Raw genomic sequence first — 13,740 nt, 5'->3', positions numbered from 1 at the left:
TGTGGGGCAAAAGGTTGTCAGAATAAAAATGGAGTCATGTAAGTCAACCCTAACAAAAAAATAAAGCTGGAAGGCTATAAAGTGAGGGTTACGAATGTGCTCTCAGAGATGAACAAGGCATTGAAAAGTGTTCTTCTTTGTCTCAACCTTCCAGCCGAAGGGCCCGATCCCGGGCAGTAGGTCTCTCTGGCTTCAGGTGAATCGGAGTCAACAGAAGGCTTGTTTCACTTTCCGACCACTGGACAGGAGGTGAGCATCGGTGCTTTTTAAAAACAAGCTCCTAAGAGATGCTTTGGCCGCCTGGCAATGACCACAGTCTGAATGGGCGGAAGAGACACAGAGGCGAAATATCCACTGTCTCAAAGGAAAAGGCCAGGGTCCAGCTTCAAGTTCACGTTAGAGGCAGACACCCTGGCCTTGAATGTGGCCATGACACAGTCTATAGAAAGGGTGGAATTATAATAGAAGTGCTATGACTGACTGTGAGCAGGGGTGGTGGACACAGTGATGAAGAGCCTACCTACTGGCCTAACAACCACTGGACTGTGTGGCCCTGAGACATCTGAGGGCATCCTCTGGGTGGCCCCTCTCTGTGGCCCCTCGATATTTCTGAGTTGATTTTCTTTTTATCTTTGCAGTGCTAAGTAGTATCTTCAGCCCTATTTATTGTGGGTGTTTTGAGACAGAGTCTGAGTCTCACTTCGTAGTCCAGACTGGCCTAGAATCCATCCTGCTGTCTTTTCTTTTTTCTCTTGGCGGGGGCACGGGTGGCAGGGGGTGGGAGTGGGCCGCAGATTTATTTTGACCGGCTCAGTCTTAAGATAATTTGCAACATAAAAACAAAAGTCCCAAACCATATGACCTCTGATCCTTGTGTTGCCTTCTTGGGACGGAGAGGCTCAGTGCAGGCTTGTTCGTGTGGAGGAGCTGGGGGTTGTCGCTGAGAAAGCAGGTTGTGAGGGAGCATGGGCAAGTGGATGGTGGGGAGATCTGTGAGACCGCTGTGGGGCGGGCTTCCTCTACACCGCTTGTCAGGGCTTCAATCAGCCATCCTATGCCAAGGTCAGGAGCCAGAGGCTGAGCCAGGAGGTGGTTTGGATAAGCATGTGGATGGGAAGAAGGCATGTGTCAGCAGGAAGACCCTTCCCATCTCTGCCCCAAACCACCTTTTACAAGAGGCTCTTGAGAATCATGTCATACAACATGGGATGCAAGCACAGTGGAAGGATGCCCAGCTCAGACAAGGCAGTGAGATGGACAGCATCTCATGCTCATGCACATCCATGTTCACCCTGGCTACTTCTGAAGGGCCTCCTGTGGTGTCAGGAGTTTGCACCTTTTTGCATTGACTTTTGATGAAAAAAATACCAGAATTACAGACCTTGCCTGTAGGCTGTAGATTTTCAGGGACGATTGCAAGCAGCTTCTTCCTGGGCCCAGCATAGTCACATCTGGTGCTCCAGCCTAGGCAGTATGGAAGTCTCTGCTCATTGCTGTGCATGGTGCCCGAGAGTATTGTCATTAGTGTTTATTATGGAGCTTCCTGCAAAGGGCCAGGAGAGCCATGTGGGAATAACAAATTGTAGATGGTCTACACTGCCCTATGATCAGTGAGCTTGCTCAACTCCTCTGCTCTGTGAGACAGATTGCTGTAGTGGGACGTTTTCATTGAGACTGTTGGCTCTCCAATAATGACACAGAGACTTATTAGTTATAAAAGCTCGGCCAATAGCTTAGGCTTGTTTCTAACTAGTTTTTATAACTCAAATTAACCCATATACTTTAATCTACATTCTTCTGTGTAATTCAGTTACCTTTACTCTGTATTCTCCATGCTATTTCCTCTCCACCTGGCTGGGGACTCGGCCTTCTTCTTCCCAGAATTCTCTCTGCCCTGAAAAATTCTGCCCAGCTATTGGCCGTTTAGCTCATTATTAAACCAATCACAGTTGACATGTCTTCACACAGTGTAAAGAGATATTCTACAACTGAGTGCTGCTGACTGCAGATGGTCATGAATGTGGGGTACATGTGGAAAACAGCTGGGCCCACTGTACACACCCTTGCATCCTTATTGTATGCTGATTCAACGTGAACACACCCCAGAAAACCTTTGTAGGTTGCTCTACTGCAAGTTAAACTCGGGGCATCTGATGGATGAATTGGCATTAACGTAGTTAGTTGTCCATCCCCCCCCCCCCCCAACACACAGTGCTGTCTGCCTGTGATACCACTAATGAATAAACAAATACAAACACAGGCTTTCCTGTGGTTGTTCATCCAGAAGGACCTGTCTCTGGTGATTCCACGGACACCGTGCTGCTGGGAATATGAATCAGGAAGTTAGCTGGGTGTGGTGGCGCACGTCTTTGATCCCAGTGTCCAGGAAGCAGAGGCAGGCAGATCTTTTGTGAGTTTGAGGCCAGCCTGGTCTATATAAGCAAGCTACAGGACAGACCCTGTCTCAGAGAGAGAGAGAGAGAGAGAGAGAGAGAGAGAGAGAGAGAGAGAGAGAGAGAGAGAGAGAGAGAGAGAGAGAAGAGAGAGAGAAAAGAAAAGAAAAGAAAAGAAAAGAAAAGAAAAGAAAAGAAAAGAAAAGAAAAAGAAAAAGAAAAAAGAAAAAAGAAAAAGGAATTTGAGTTTAGATGTGGATACAAACCTTCCTCCTCTGCTCTGCCTTGAGTGAGTCACTTTGGCTTTTGAGCCATAGGTTTCCACCTGTAAAATGGTGATAACATGTCTTATTCATTCAGGGCAACTATGTGAGATGGGCATGAGGGTCTCTTATCGAGAATGCAGAGAACTAGGAGTTGCTCAGACGTCCACAGTTTTGGGGGTTCTAGAATATTTCCATAGACCTTCTTAGGTGTGCGTCACTCATTTGGAAATCTGAAGTCTAAACACTTCAAAATCTGAAACTTGCAGAGTGCCATGGTTCAAATACCTCAAACATTACAGCGGTGTGGAACAATCTGACCTTTCAGCCTTCCTGTGGTGAGGAAGGATCCTCACAAGTGGATGTGTGGGGAGGAAGAGGGGTGAGTGTGGGCGCAGCTAGGGGCAGGGCTGAGCTAACCTCTGGTTCATCGTCAGCTGACCCGTGGATGCCGGCATGGGAGCCTCTGTTCTCATGAGGTCTGAACGGCTTCCGTGGGTACCTCAAATGCAGTGGCTGCAAAAAATGGCACAATGGGCAGCCACTGTCTTCTAGACAGTCCCAGGACACAGCAGGTAGCATTAGCCAGTCAATACCCCACCCCCAGGTGTGGGGCACCCTGTGGTGTGTGTGTGTGTGTGTGTGTGTGTGTGTGTGTGTGTGTTTCTTTTCCTTCTCAGTTTCCCCTCTTAATCTGTCATTAACATTTTACCCTCAAAGCCAAGCTACTGACAGAAGACACTTAGGCCAGAGCCTGTTCAAATGGGGCCTTACGACTGGATGGTGCTAAGTTTTGTACTTAGAAACTGTTGAGAAAACTCAGTCATTTGTGACATACACGTGTCTTTACTAAATTCACACCCTGGCGTCACTGGCCGGTCGTGCAGCCTGTGGCCACTTTTGTGCCACACAGACTGCTCATGCTTTGACCCTTGGTGATAAAAATGTCTGCTTATCTCTGAGTTCCAGATACCCTGCCTTTCGGAATCACCTGTTTTAATTTTAATTCACACTCATGCCTTGAGCAACAGAGACCGGAGCTCACGCCCATGAGCTTTTTTGGAGGGCCTAAGCTTCCCGTGGCCCTCCTTTGCAGGAGCGTGCACCGGGTCCTGCCTTCTGATTTCAGCTCCAGCTGGCTGACAGTGGGCCTTTAAGCCAAATGGCCACCGGAGATCTGGACTCCTGAGCTCACAAAGGAAGACAATAGCTAGCCAATGTTTTGAGAAGGAAAGGGCCACTCCAACACGAAGATTGGCCGATTCTACAGCATTCTGCTAAAAATCTAGTTCTTCTCTCCAATTTTCAGTTTGACCAAATTACTATAGACTTTTGCATTTGTGGAAGCGATGCCTGAAGCAATTTAAGACTATTTCACCTGCCAAATTACAAAGCTGATAATTTCCTCATACTCCAGTAAAGCTGGGGATGGTTCTGTGTCGCCTCGGGGCAGCTAGCTGCTCTTTCCTGGTTATGACTGACACAGGACCTACACAATACCTGAAACATCCTTTGTAAATAAAGGCTCCATGTTCCCGCTGCTGGTCCCCTCTAAAGTCTCAAGTGGGGAAATGTCATTAACGAATGACATGGATCTAATGTATTAACCACCAGGGACTCTGGCTTACAGGGGCCGTTTCTAGAAACTAACAGGTCTTTAAATATAAACCCCTGGGAGTTGCTTGTTTTTATGGCAGTCACAGCTTCTAGAAACTGCTGATTCCAGTAGCACCCAATGCCCACAAGTCACCCGAGCAGGCCAGTGCCCTGGAAAAGACAGCAATTGCATATTATATGGACACCGAAGCAAGTTGCAGTTTGAATGGCAGCCACGCCCTGCAACAAACAGATGCAAAGCATGCAACAAGCGCCTTCAGAAGCGGCACTGGGTTCTGTTTCCGCCCTACTCACAGAGCACACGTGCTCCTAAAAACGCAGGCCCACATCTGAGCCCACGCCATAGATGTTGCAACAAATTGCATCACCTAGATTTCTCATTGTTTATAATGACCTATATTGGCTGTGCAAATTGGCTGCTTGTGCCCGTTCAAAACCCCCTCCTGCTCTGTCCCATATCGCTCTGTGCCGGTGGTATCACACAGCTGCCCAGCAGGGTGGGATTCAGTCTCCATCAGAAGAATGCGTGGAAGTCTTTTTCCTCAACCCCAGAGGAGGGCTGAGTGGGAGGTGAGGACCCAGGTAGCTGAAGATGGAGTCCTTATCATGTGTTTGACTGAATGTGTTTCATTCTTTAGGCTGAATGCTGGGTCTAGCTGACAAACGTCATTGGGAGGGATCAATGGATGAGGTGGCTGGGTGGCAAGGAGAGGGCCGGATGAGGTGAGGTGGCCGGCGGCGAAGTCCTTTCCTGAGGATACAGGAGGAAAGAGATGTCAAAGTGACTATCCCCGGAGTCTCCCCTGCCTGTTCAAGCGAGCTGTGGTTGGCGTTGAAGTAAGGGCTGCAGGTTAGACCAGCTAGTACCCACCATGGCCAGAATCTCCAGAAAATGTATTTGGCCAAACTGTTCTCATTATTGGTTCTGGCAGTCAAGTGTCTGGACTGGGGGCTGAGGACCGCTCTTTTCTCTGCTGTCTCTACCTGGTGACTCTCCAGATTTAATAAAGGTTCCTCAGTCAGTGCATTCTTTCCTCTGAAAAGGCCTGCAGTTCCACCCTGGTTACGCATAGGGCTTAGCTGGCTGCCCTGCATGAGACTAACACATTCCCCTGATCTGTGTGGAGGCCAATGACCTCGCAGGCCCGAGCAGTTTCAACCCTGTTTCCTCCTCATGGCAGCTAGTCCGAATATGTGTCATCCGACCAAATCCCTTGGAAAGCCTTGAGGGTGACAAAGCATAGGGTGTCTCCTAGTGGCACTGGTGTGGGGCCAAGACCACCCTAAAAGACCCCCCCTTTATTACTGTTTTGATCCTGCTAAGGGGACCATGCCGAGTGTTCCAGATAATAAGACACTGTGTATGGCCATAGCACATAGGAGGGGCTCAGGGATGGAGGATGACAGGGACCAACATTCTGGAGTCTGATACAATGAACAACCCAGAACAGACAGTATTTTGTGAATGAGTTAGTTCACGTCCAAGGGGCATTGTTTAACCATATTTAATATAAGCTGTGAACTTGGAATTAAATGCTGAAACATTCTGAAAAAAGGTAGAGTGCAGGTCGGCTCTGGGGGTGACTATGGCCTCGGCTTGCTACTGAGTACCACAGGTTTGGGGGGTCTCAGTTCGGGAAATGTCTGTTTCCTCCCTACTCCATCTTTAAAGCGAGGTGACTGCTCTATGGATTGGTAGGAAAGTCCCTACTAACACTGCCCAGAGTGGAATGAAACGATAAGACAGAACCCTCACCCCCAGGAGCTCCAGGCCTGAGGATGGAGAAGGCTCTCTCTCCCTGTCCTGGGCTTTTCCATCTCCTGCGGATGACTGGCAGGGTCTCCATTTGTGCTGCCTTTCTGATCAAAACAAAACGTTTCAGCAGAGTGCCTTCCGACCCCTTGACTTGTTTCTAGAAGCAACTGGCCCTGGGGCTAGAGGAACCCGATCTAGTGATTCTAGTACTGGGCAGCCAGAGCCCTAGACAAACAACTATCACTCCTGTGAGGCTAGCTAGCCAGTGTCCTCCTGTGACCCAGCAGCTAGAGGAAACAGTAGGAGAGCTTTTTGAGAGCTTGTCCCAACAGCCTCCAGGACCACAGGAGGGATGAGCATCTTCTCTGGCATGGGTTTTACTCTTGAAAGGGTGTGTGGGGAGTTAGCAAATAAAGGTAGTTTTTTAAAAAAAAAAAATGTGCAGAAAATAGTTCTTAGTGATTACGAAACACATTACCTTCAGAGACATTTCAGGCTTTTGGCGGAAAGCAGGCTGGGAGAGGTGAACCACCTTTCCCACAGTGCAGTAGAGCCCTGGCTGAGCCCTCCGGAGGCAGAAGCCAGTCTGTCTCAAGTGTTCCCAGGTGACTCCATTGCTCGGGAATACTGGGCAGCAGCATCTCAAGGTTGTGTCTGCCACTGTAAGCAGGTGAGAGGTTGAGCACACTCCCTCAGCACGGGGTCTTTCCAGTAAGACAAAGAGAGTTCCTCAAGACCTGAGTGAGAGGGACAAATCCATGGGGAGCTTTGCTGGGTCACTCTCTCGTTAAGCTCAAAGCGCTAGGGGATAAGCCCACAGGGTTTAGGTCCAAATGGTCTTGGTGCTGTCCAAAGACTCCCATTGAGGGGTCCCTTTCCATCACCTGCCAATGAGGAACACACAAGGCTGTCAGAGTAAGTATACTCCCGGGACTTACCAAGGCCAAAAGATGGCTGCACTAACGACCTCAGGTCCTCTACTGGGAAAGGGCCAAAGGGAAAATCAGAGAAAAAGGAGGCTTCCTGGAGAAGTGCGGGTGTCCCAAGTCTTTAAATGAAATCTTGGGATCTAAGGAAAACAGATTCACGGGAAATAGATTCATATATAGAATATTTAGTGGGGTGCTCAATTCTTGTTTGTTCTGTAAGCAATGAATCTTTTACCAAACAGATTGAGGAAACCTGATACTGCTTAGGAGGGAGTCTTCCAGATGGCCCTTGGTGGTTGGAAGGCATGTCCTTAGGGCACCATGGCCAGGCATCCCAGCAGCAAGCTGCTCTTGGGCATCTGGGACATGAAAGAGGCGGATTGTAAAGCAGACCTCAGGCTCAGGCTTATGGACTGCAGCATGTCCAGGAAGCAAGCTGCCCAGGGCAGGAAGGAGTGTGGAGCCCTGCGAAGGCCACACCCGTCGGAATCCCGCAGGTATGGACTCAAACTCCCACACTGTATGTCAGTGGGGCAGCTCATTTATTTATTTATTTATTTATTTATTTATTTATTTATTTATTTATTTATTTACAGAGTCAGATTAGGGGTGGCCGCATATGAAACATTTAGTGGCAAGCTTAATTCAAATACTTAAGAGTGGCAGATATTTTAGCTCATTGCAAAGGTCTTCAGACTCACTTGCCCTAGTACCTAGGATCTGTTCAGGGCAACGGGTCAAGTCAGGTCTGTATTTTCCATTTGATTTAAAAGCAAAGGTTAGTGAGAAGGGACACATTTACCCTTGAGGGTGTAACTGGCGATGTCAGAAGTCAACAGTGTCTATGTACTGCTGACATCCAGTGAGTAGAAGGCAGGAAATGCTGGTAACCCCCTACCTACACTGTACAGGAGAGTCCCTGCTCACCCCTGCCCTGACAAAGCACCCAGCCTCAAACAAAATCTGGGCTTTGACCAGAAGAGGAAGTGGAAGCAAACAGCCTCCTAAGTGTGGGATCTGGCAGCATCTGAAGATGAGACATCAACCACCCAAGGCTTTTCAGGATTATCAGTGGCAATTCAAGGAACTTTAAAGACAGAAGACTCAATGAAGACTGACTCCTCAGTGGATGGACTTAGCAGCCTTTCGGTGAGATGATGCTCTAGTTTGGACATAAAATGCCCCTGAAGGCTTCTGTGTTGAAGGCTTGGTCTCCAGCTAGTTGTACTACGGAGGTGAATGGACACGAGGGCACGAACTTCACCAGCGGATAAAACCATGGGTGAGTTCATGGCTGAATGGTCTGTTAAAGGTGGAGGCATGGTGGGGAGAAGCTGGCACTTGGAGTGTGCCTTTGAAGGGTACCATCTTCTCTGCAGTTCCTTAAGTCTCTACTTCCTGTCTACTAATGAGCTGAGCCCATTTCGCTCACCACATACCATTTGCCAATGGTATTCTGCCTCAACACAGGCTCCTAACAGAACCAAGTGATGGAGAACTCTGGCACCCAATCGAAACAAATCTTTCTTCCTGTCACCTCAGGTATTTTAAAAACATCATCTTATGTGTCTGGGTGTTTTGTCTGCATGTGTGTATGCACTAAATGCATGCCGGGTGCCTGCTGCTCTTGGGAGGCCAGAGAGGGCATCACAGCTTCTGCAAATGAAACCATAGGCTGATATGAGCCATTGTGTGGGTACTGGGAATCGAACTCCGGGTCTCCGGAAGAGTAGCAAGTGCTCTTAATCACATCTCCGACCCCAATCTCAAATATCTTGTCACAGCAACAGAAACTAAGTTTACAAAGATGTGAAAAACAGTGGAAATGGGAGGATGAAATAGAAAATCAGCAGAGACTGAAATGGGCAGTCAGGGAAAACGGGGGCATCACAGAGCAGTGAAGTGGAGACTCACTTTTTACTGGAGAATTCCTCTCTAGGAGGAGGCACACTACTTATGAAAGCCCTGGAGTATGGAGTGGAAGCTTGAACAGCTCTGGAAAAAGACAACCAAGCTACCTGGCTAGGCCACAGTTTGTACATGTATACTTTAAAGAGAAAGTAAAAAAAAATCCTGATTCCAGCACAACTTTGGCTGATTCTGACATTTCACTTTAATAGCTAGTGAGTTACAAATCAATTCCGAAACAAGACTTGGTCCCTCAATGTAGGTCAAACCCTTCATGGTCATTAACGTCTTGAGAATACAAATGAACCCTATCTTATTGAAGTATGTTGTTTATCTTTTGATTGATATTTCCAGGAATTAAGAAAGTAAGAATTAAAATGAAAAAATACTTAGTTTAGCAATAAAGGAGACATTGTCAATGGAATCTTTGGAAAAAGCACTTAGACTTCAGGGATTTTAATTTTTACGGATTTAAATTTTTACTTTAAGCCAATTACTTAAATTCTTAACCCAGCTTTATTCTCTGCAAAATGGAGATAACAGTGCCTACACTCTGAAGACCATGGTTAATTAAAAAAAAAATTATGCACAGGAGGTTCACTTTGTATTATGGTGGCCACGTGGCTAGAGGCAGTTCCTGAAACTCAAGGCTTTTTTTTTTTTTTTTCACTCTATTGTTTTTTAGGTACAAAGAGACAAACCAGAACTAGGCGGCTAGCTGGGTAGAACCAATTAGCTGCTTCTTCGCGGTAGATACCCTCTAAGGGAGGCAGGAAAAGGAAACCTGAATTACAAGGAACGCCTAAGCCTGAAGGAGATGGAACTCTATCACTGTGTCTTAGGAGATTTGTAGGCCTAGCTCAGAAGCAACCTAGGCACAACTATCAGGACTTGGAAAGCATGGGAAATGACTAAGAACTCAGATGTACTCCAAAAGGTGGGACTATACTCTTTGCTGGTCAACTTCAAATTAAAAACCTCTGAGTGAAAGATATGCTCTAAGTGGTTCCATCCTCTGCTTGGAGAGGGTTGCACCAAAGTGTGTCCAAATGGTAGTAATGGTAGAAGGGATGTCCATAGATGCTATTCCTGAGGAAGGTTTTAAAAGGCAAGTCCCTTGGAGAGAGATTATACAAAGGGCAAGAAGTGAAATCACCTAATGCAAGCCTTGATTACAAGCTCTGACATGAAGATGTGATAACAAGAACCAGGAATCGCCTGCTTGGAAAAAAGATGACTGTAAGTCATCTCACTGCAAGTCTCTCATCTAAGTATGAGAGCTTCTCTCGCTGTTTAAATGCAATCAGGAGAGGTTACTGAGAACAGTCTAGGAAAGCACGTTTTTGGAGACAGCCTTCTCAAATTCACATGATAGCAGCTCTTGAAATATGAATTCGGTGAACCTTCATCCTTATGCTGAATGATAACCCCGGGCAGGTAAGGATCTGTCTAGCTTCTAGGTAAGATTTTCCAGAGTTCCCATACAGCATTTCCACCGGCGAGGGCACACATGTGTGGAGCAACATGCTGGTTGTTGCCATTTAATCCAAACATAATCAAGGGATCATTCAGAGTCCCATCTTGGGTTTTTGTTGTTGTTATTGTTGCCTAGATACAGACAAAGTCCTGAAGGTAGCAAAGGCTATTTCAAGTAAGTAGCTTTAAAGGCTGGGGCACAGTCTGGTGGTAGTACTTGCCTAACATGTATGAGTCCATTCTCATGAGCGAATGAAACCAAACCAAAAGGACACTTAAATTCCCAGTACTCAAGAGGCAGAAGTAGAGTCTGAGGCTAGCCTGGGCTATGCACAAAGAGGTGGGGGTGGAGTAATGTTAAGAGCCATTTCTAACACCCATATGACTACTTATACATAAACTTCCTTGCATCAAAGCAAGTTTTTGCAATCAACATGAAAGAAACAAGGAGCATATCTACTTTTTCTGTGGTTTTAAGTAGTCTTCCGGAAAATTTCCCCTGTGAATATAAACAACTTCTTAGCAAGTATGGGCTATTGACTAGCTCTATTGATTAGAGATGGCATGGGCACAGCTAAAGCATATATTGAGGTCATATAATTACACTTTATTATCTAATAAACTTCAGACTTTCAACCAAAGTAACTTACAAATGTTTATTAGAATTAGCTAACTATGAAATTATCAGGAATTTTTTCCCTCCTTGAGATTGTTTATTTTAAATTGTACATATCTGGCCGGGTGGTTGTGGTGCACGCCTTTAATCCCAGTACTCGGGAGGCAGAGCCAGGCAGATCTCTGAGTTCAAGGCCGCCTAGTCTACAGAAAGGCACCAAAACTACACAGAGAAACCCTGTCTGGGTGTGTGTGTGTGTGTTGGGAGCGGGGGAGGAGATAAAACTGCATGCATCCGTAATACCCAGTAGCACGTCTGACTCAAAGCAGACCTCAAACTATTTCATTTGTGTCTTGGTAATTTCCTTAAGATTGTGGGGAGAAACCAGGTCAAAATTCCACTGACTTTCATCTTGGGAAATGTCACGAAGTTATGAGCCTTAATGCTTTAAAATGGGAATACCTACAATTTAATTCCAGTTTAAAGTAATTATTCTCTTGCAGTCTCAGAATCACATAATGAAACTCAAAATTTCACTTTTGAATACAGGCAAGAAATTGTTAAATTACAATACTTTGGGATAAGTTAACAGAACCTCCATCAGTCTAAGCTGTCCTACATTTTAAGGATTTATTATTCAACCCTCAAGATGGTCTGACTGCAGATGGCTCCAAACCTAACCTATATGTATGTATGTATGCATATATGTATGTATGTATGTATGTCCATGGTATGTGTGTGAAAAGGGGAAGTATTTGTGAGGGCTGGGGAGACAGGAAAATGCATTTTATACATATACAAAATTGTCAAAAAACAATGTCGGGGATTGGACCTAGGGCTTTATATATCCTAGGCCAGTGCTCTACCATTTAAGGAACTTGTTACTAAGTGAGTTTTAGTTTGCTGTAGTTGAGTCTAGCTCAGTATTTCTCCTTGAGCCGTCTATAGTAAAGCAGTAAAATAGGAAGAAGGTATCCATCCACACACTGCTTTGACAAATGTGAGATTTAATCTTAAGGGCATCCAAAGGCAGCTGGAAAAGTAATTCTGTAATTCCTTTGTCCTTGGGTTACAAACACCTCGTTTACCAGGAGACATGAATGGGGATCTAAAGTCACAAGGGCCTAGGGATATGTGGTTTCGTGCCTTTTCTTTTGCTTAATCTCCATCTTTGACCAAAGAATTTTGATATTTTAAATCTCTGACCATTTTCCTCCCTACTGAAGTGCTCTGGCACTGCACAATGGTACCCTTTAAAATTGAGAAAACACAAGTGAGTACAAAGGTAGCAGAGATCTCTATGTAGCCCTGGCCAGGCTCAAAAGCAGAGATCTTCCCGAATGCTGGGATTAAAGGTGTGCACCACTACAGCCCAGTAGCAGAGATCTCAATGGCAGGAAAATTCAATTACCTTCTAACTTTTGATAATTCCACATGACCAGCTTAAGTAGAAAGTTACTAAGAGATACTCAAATGGCAAGGTATTCTTAGTATGTATTAAAAGCCTAATCTCATTAGGCTTTCCAATGCCCCATTTCCCAGTTACTTAATGACTAACAGCAAATGGCTGAGGTATAGAGTAGTCCTTATGGGCATTACTGCAATCATTAAATTGTAGAAATGTATTGACATGGAAAAGATACAACATATTATGACTACTTTTAACCCCTTGATGTTTCTAAGGTTTTTGAATGAGAAAAATAGAAATTTAAAGGAGAGGAGGGCAGGTAGCAGATGGAGCAGCAGTGTCTAGCTCTGGAGGAAAATCCGTCAAACTCAGCTCCTAATGTCATTATGTCCACTATTTCTGTTTTCCAAATCCATTTATTCTAGTCTTTTACACTTTTGTTAAATACTTACTTTGTATAGAGGTTACTGATAAGATCTTGATAGAAGTGTGTAATTCAAAATTTCAATGTTTAGCTTCTTCCCACCCAGGTTGTAAAAATGGAAATAAAGTTCTCAACAAGGTTTGCTGGCAGCCTGACTATTCATGCTGTAGACTAACCAGAATGAGGTGGAAATCCCAGGTAACATGAGCCTCTTTCTCAGCACTTATCAGTTTTGATGGCACTGATTCTAACCAGTTCAAACTAACCCTGGCAAGAAAAGCCTTTATTCTTATATACAATTTGTTCTTGCCCATCAATCTACACATTCTAGTCTTCTAGCAGTCTGTCAAAAACTTACAATGAAAAGACTTCCTATGGTGGTGTTAAACCTCTACAGATTGAGTAGAATTTAATTACTTTAAATCAATCTTAAAGATTTGTAGAGAACCACAGAGGTTTCCTATTGAGAACTTACTAAGGGTCCGAGAATCTGAGCAGGCTTTACCCAGCAGGGATGCATAAGGGGATGATTTGACCATGGGCGTGGTTACCAGATGTTTGGGTCTACACTTAGCTGAAGGGACCGCTGGGTTTTGATCCAGGTCCTCCCGAAGCTATCCTGTGTTTCTGTCTCCTGCCGCTATCTAACTAAAAGTTTCTTATCCCTCTCTCCTCCTCATTGGAACCCTTTAAAAGGTGGGAGCTGGCTTCCCATAAAGATTCCTTTATTCTTTTTAACCAAATAGTAAAAATCGACTTCAACCTAATCAGTTTTGCAAATGGTGTTACTATTCTTGTCAACCACATGTGGTCTTTGGGAAGGCAGTTTTGATCAAAGGTTTCAGAGCTGTACTTTCAGGCTGGGGTGATGACCAGACGAAGGGGGCCTGCTGTCTGTGCAAGAATCAAGAGCCCATGTGAAAGTCATGAGCAGCAGTGTGTACCTGCAA

Source organism: Peromyscus maniculatus, chromosome 19 (genome assembly GCF_049852395.1).
Source record: "Peromyscus maniculatus bairdii isolate BWxNUB_F1_BW_parent chromosome 19, HU_Pman_BW_mat_3.1, whole genome shotgun sequence".
Classification (NCBI taxonomy): domain Eukaryota; kingdom Metazoa; phylum Chordata; class Mammalia; order Rodentia; family Cricetidae; genus Peromyscus; species Peromyscus maniculatus.
Note: the sequence above shows the minus strand (reverse complement) of the source record.